Source organism: Lagopus leucura, unplaced genomic scaffold (assembly GCF_019238085.1).
Source record: "Lagopus leucura isolate 7727_CA_CO unplaced genomic scaffold, USGS_WTPT01 Super-Scaffold_100001, whole genome shotgun sequence".
NCBI classification, from domain to species: domain Eukaryota; kingdom Metazoa; phylum Chordata; class Aves; order Galliformes; family Phasianidae; genus Lagopus; species Lagopus leucura.
Window position 1 is genome coordinate 78,885,087 of NW_024962262.1, and position 5,950 is coordinate 78,891,036.

At 35.5% G+C, this 5,950-nt stretch overlaps 1 long non-coding RNA gene across 1 annotated transcript; it reads left to right on the forward strand.

Annotated features, from left to right (window-relative positions):
- Positions 1 to 1,855: 1,855 nt before the first annotated feature.
- Positions 1,856 to 4,667, forward strand: LOC122177203. The gene is made up of 4 exons (XR_006177978.1): positions 1,856 to 1,897; positions 2,513 to 2,607; positions 3,101 to 3,210; positions 4,252 to 4,667. It is a non-coding gene; the product is annotated as an uncharacterized LOC122177203 (long non-coding RNA).
- Positions 4,668 to 5,950: the final 1,283 nt, after the last annotated feature.

Consider the following 5,950-nt stretch of genomic DNA (forward strand, 5'->3'; position numbering starts at 1 on the left):
TTATCTGTCTTGTATACCTAGCACTGCTGTAATCAGACTTCAACAATATGGAAAACATAATGAGATTTACTTGCAATAAAAGGGAATTTAGAGGGATAGCATGCTAAACTGAAGGCATAATCTGTTTTGAAAATAGTCAGAAACTGTTTTGCAGATAGCTTTTTTCTTTTTAATGACAATGAGATATGAAGATCTGTTTTAAGTTTTATAAAATCGCCTTTAAAATTTTTGAATTTGTACAGCCTTTAATGTTGGCATATCTGTCATTACGTAGTGAAACCAAAACTTCACTTCTGAAGGAGTAGATAGAGAGCTCTGAAGACAGTGGCATTATAAATCTGACAAATCCGGTAAGGTTGCTGTAGAACATTCAGAGGAGAACAACAAACCTGATAAAAGCACTGGAGGGCATTTCCGGTGAGGAGAGGCTTACGACACTTGGTTTGTCCAGTTTGAAAAGAGGATTCCAAGTGGTTTTCTGCAACTCCCTGAGGAGGGGAAGTGCAGAGGGAGGTGCCAGTCTCTCCCAGTCACCAATGGCAGAGCACGAGGGAATGATGTAAAGCTGCACCAGGGGAGGTTCAGAATGGAAATATTTCTTTACTATGATGGTGGTCAAACAATGGAACAGTTTTTTTAATGATCTGTTTAATGCCTCATTTCTGTCAGTATTCAAGAAGCATTTATATAATGCCCTCAATAACACGCTTTAACTTTTGGTTAGTCATGAAGAGGCCCAACAGTAGGAGTAAACAATCTTTGAAGGTCCCTTTCAAATGAACTGTTCTATGTTATTCTATTCTGAGGTATTTACAGATGAATCAGAGATGTACATTTCCGCAAAGGAGAGGAATGTAAGATTGTAAGACAACAGCAGACTAAGATAACTTTGAAGGCAGCTTAGCAATTTTACAGCTCATTGATTAAGAATTAAGTACTACTTCATACGTGATTTGGTAGTACATAGTTTGGATATGTACTTGTATGTGTCTGATGTTTTGTTGTTGCTAGCATTGGTTGCTTACGTACAAAGTGGTAGAATTTGTGCTTTATTTTTTATATTTTAAATCATGAAGTAAACATAGATTTTTTTTGTTTATTACAATGTGGAAATAACTGCAGAATTTTTGCCTTAGGTAATTTCTCTTCAGTAAAAAATGTTGACAGTCTCAGAGTGCTGAGGAAGATGAGAAAATAAATTGTTATATGTGTACATACATGTATATACACATAGGTATGTATAAATGATATACCACATGACAAAATGTTTGCAGGTGTTAGTTTTCTGTAGATTATTTGTCTGCACATTTTTAGAATCGTGATCAGCCTTCCTGTACTGTAAAGACAATAGATATGAGAGTCTACAAAGCTGGGTATCTACAGTGGGAAAAACTGCACTGTAACAACTAGTCAATATATTCTGCACTATTAAAAAAGACCATATTTAAAAAACCTGCTTGGGAAGAATTGATATTTAAACTCAAATATGCATAGAATGTTCTGCAAACAGACAACACTAACAGCTAAGCAAAAAGAACATGTTTTAAATATTGTAATCTTATATGACTTTTAGATATCATAAATTCATGATAGAGAAATATGTAACTATATTGTTCAATCATACAATTGATTTCCCAGTTGTTCACATGGCTTAGAAGTATTTTTATATGAATGTGTGGGAACTGCTGAATCACAGCCTGAACCTCTGATTGATCACCTGAGGTGAGCAATAAGTCAGCCCTGGGAGCACAGGTGAAGGCAATTCACCTGTGCTGCTGGAAGGGGTGGAGCCTGGCTGCACCTCTCCTAGACCCTTTTAAGAGCTGACTACGAGAGGTGAGGAATGTCTTTCTGGAGTTGCCTCCTTTTGGAGTCTTTTAGTGAGCCCAGGACAAGGGTAAGTCCTTTATCTATTCTTTTTGCTGTAATAGCCTGTTTAGTCAAAGTTCTGTTATTTATTAATTATAACATCTGTATGTTCATTAATTATTCAATGAGAAATTTGAAGAGCATTATGATAAACAAGTATGGTTTAGATTCTTTTGGAAGTTACCACGTTAGAACGAGATCAAGTGCCAACAAACCTGTAAGTATTACAACTGTGATTGGAATGAAAATGAAATAAATGTGATGTTATGTCTATGAAAATAACAAGGGAGGATCAGAGAAAGCTGCACTTATATTTTCCATAGTTTCTCCTAACTGTCATCCTGTACCCTTCTTTCCAACAAAAAATATGATAGTTATGAGAATGCGTATCATAAATCTGTATTCTAAGATAGAATGTATCTAGTTCAGTACACATTTTACTGCAGAGCTTAGAGAGATATTTGTTTTGTATCCACTTCTTCCCAACAGAATTAGAATGAATAAATGAGTAACAAATGAAAGGGGAAAAAAGATAGCTCAGCTCTTTCAAAACCTCCAGTCTAACAATTAAATAATCCAAAACAAGGATCAATCCTATTTCAATTTTTCCTATCTTACTTTGTTTTTTTTTTTTTTTTTACAGATTTCAAAGTTTTCATAGGCTTTTGTACTCTAAATACTTCAAGGATCAACAGCTCAAGTGGGAAAACTAAAAGGTTTTCTAGAGATATCAGTTACGTTAGTATCATTAGCATCAATGTAAGGTGCAAATATATGAGCTATCAGAAAACAAGGGACAGAAACTAATACTTGGATCAACATCCAGTAAGAAGTTGCAATGGTAGATAACATGCTGCAGGGAAATCATGGTCCTTTGTCCATAATTACAGTATGAGGTTGTAACTGTATTGGATGTAAATGAGAAAATATATAGCTTTCACTGTAAAGCCAGTTTGTTAAGGTTTGCCAGCATGGGCACAAAGATATACTCAATAAGATATTTGCTAAAGGATTTCAGTAACTCAACTTTATTAGCAGTTACTCTGAGCTTTGAAGCACCTAATATTTTCCTTATGTTATGTCACTAGAATTCTAAGGGTCACTGGGATTTCTGTGACCCACAGATGTGTTAACAGATCCTCACTGGAGCTGACAATGTAAAATTAGAGGTATGTAGAACAGAATGTAAAATCCATCTCAAACAAACTAGTTTTGTTTACTGTGCTGACAGCTTCCAGCTGAGGTGGTAACACTAGAGTGGAAAAATTCCAGCGCTGTTAATGAAGATGAGGAACTAACACAAGAGGATTTTGGTTGGTGTTCCTATATTCAGGAATAAGGGTAAGGATAGAAAAAATCCGTAGAAAGAAAACATATATATTTTTTAAATTTTCAAGAGAGTCAACTTCCGTGGCTACAATGATTCAGAGATAACAAAATGTTCGCTTATTGTAATTGATTCTTCACTATCTTATGAGGAATAAAAGAGAACACAAGTCAGAATCAAGGACTGGAGTAATACAGCAATTTTTATGTATGTTTTTATGTATTTATGTGTTTTATATGTATATCACAGAATGGCTAGAATTGGAAGGGACCTCAAGGATCATGAATCTCCAAACCCCTGCTACATGCAGGGCCACCAACCTCCGTACTTAATATTAGGCCAGACTGCCCAAGACCTCATCCAATCTGGCCTCGAACACCTCCAGGGATGGGGCATCCACAACCTCTCTGGGCAACCTGTTCCAGCACCTCACCACTCTCTCTGAAAAGAACTTTCCCCTGACATCCAGCCTAAATCTTCCCTCCCTCAACTGAAAATTATTTCCCCTTGTCCTGTAGTTATAAACCCTTTCAAAGAGTTGATTTCCCCTCCTATTTATGGGCTCCCCTTAGGTACTGAAAGGCTGTAATTAGGTCACCCCGCAGCCTTCTTTTCTCCAGGCTGAACAAGGCCAGCTCCCTCAGCCTGTCTTTGTAGGGGAGGTGCTCTGCCCCTGATCATCTTTGTGGCTCTCCTCTGGACATGCATACTTTTGATTTGGCCTTCTGTAAACTTTTTGTATATAATCACTGCATCTTTGCTTTTTGAACAGAGTGGAAACATAGATACTTCATGGCAATCTGATATATGGATCTGCTATATACAGAAAAATAGAATTTTTTACATTTGCAAAAGTGAAATAGAAAAGCTTAAAAAATCAAAACCTTTTTTAGAAAAGAAGTTTGAAAGATTCTAAGATAAGTTAGGCACATATGGGGAAGAAAAGCTGAGGTATGGGGATATGTGGGTACTGTGATAAACTAGAAGCATTACAGGAAGTACTCATACTTACATCATTGCTTTGTTTGTGAAACCCATGTCTCTCCCTGTGTCAGGTCTTGAGCTGTGTCACAAAGGCAAGAACAACAGAAATAGTTAAGAAGATAACTTAAAGCTGAATTACTAACGTGTCTCATAGAGCTCTAATTGTGAAGAGGATTTCATTGTCACATGGTGAAGAAGTAATAGACATTACCCTGGGCATAATTTCAATAATTTTTTTACTTGTTTTACATTGTATCTTAAGTCAGTGAACTGGCTCACCTCTAATAGTATATTTGCAGCAGTGGCATGAGTTACTGACATCATTTATTTAGACAAGTATAAACCAGAAAAAAATCACAGTATAATAAATGCCTGTCAGCCTCATTGCCAATGTAGGAAGTAACATCATCACTAGATGTAGAAAGAATATTACAGAGACATCAAGACAGCAATATATATTGACATATGTATTAAACTTTCAATTTTCCATGGCAAAAAAAGTGAAACACAAGCAACTATAGTGTATATTAGTAAGCATGAAGTATTAAGAACAAGTTACTTATCTTCAAAAATTATTTTTATCTATGCTTGCGAATTATCAACTGTCTCATCTGGGTTTTTATTCAGAAAAGAGATTGACCTAGTGGTTATAACTCTTGTAGTTGGTTTTTGTGGGGAAAGTATTGTGGCAGATGAAAAGGATATTATATTTATTTCCATAGAGTTGTGGAAGTTGTTCTGAATGATAACTCTATTACTTAACAGCAGTAGAAAGAAAGAGTTGGTGTGAAATTTTCTCATATAAAGCATTTTCATGAAATGTGATAGCTTTTTCCGTGCACGTGTGTGTGTATGTATTGTATATGCAACTTCTGTAAGCAGAAAGGCAAGGCAGAAATAGCAGCTAGCCTATTCAGAAGTGGCAGCAGCAGGGAACTGTCATTCAGCTCTCATAGAAGAAAGAACTGAACTTTGTTATTCTACTCCCAGTGTAGCCATTAATGTCTCTGGACTATGGGATAAGTTTGTCTGCTTTAATTAGTATGTACTTCTTTAAATATATCAAATCTCACTAATTTTTTTTTAAGGGGAATAGAAAATAGTTTTCTTCACTCTGCAGAATAGTCAGCTAGTGAGTGGTTAAGGTAGTTAATGGAAGCATGAGGAAAAAATTGACATGAAGCTACTGATATATAGATACTGAAGACGAAACGTTTGACTTCCAACCTGTTTCAACAGAATTCCGACAGAATGAGAAGGACAAAATTTTCAGGATGTTCTGTAGGCTGAGAAAATGTTTCCCATTGATTTCTAAGAATAAATCTTTTGAACTATTCAAAATTATTGAAAACTATTCCTCTGAAACCAGTGTAAGCATTCTTATAACAACACGTATTGCTGGATGCTAATGCCAACATTTAATACAAATGTTCAGATTGGATTACAGTTCAGAGATTGAAAGGAAAGAAGTAAAGGAGAACTATTTCGCTTCTCAATCAGTGTGGAAGACAATGTAAAAGTAAAATTTGCTTGCTCTCACAAATTCAGGAAGAATGAAACCAGTCATTACAATTAGTTGTAGCTTGCTCAAGAAAGGGCAGTGAACCAAAAGCAGGATATAATATACTTAGATATAATTATAATATAATACTTGTAATATACTTATACTAGTTGTTTTACTCAACCAGGCAAATTCACTCAATTAAACAGTTAATTTCAGATAATCAATGGTAAGCATCTCTTCCTATAGCAACTTCAGTAGCTATGAGA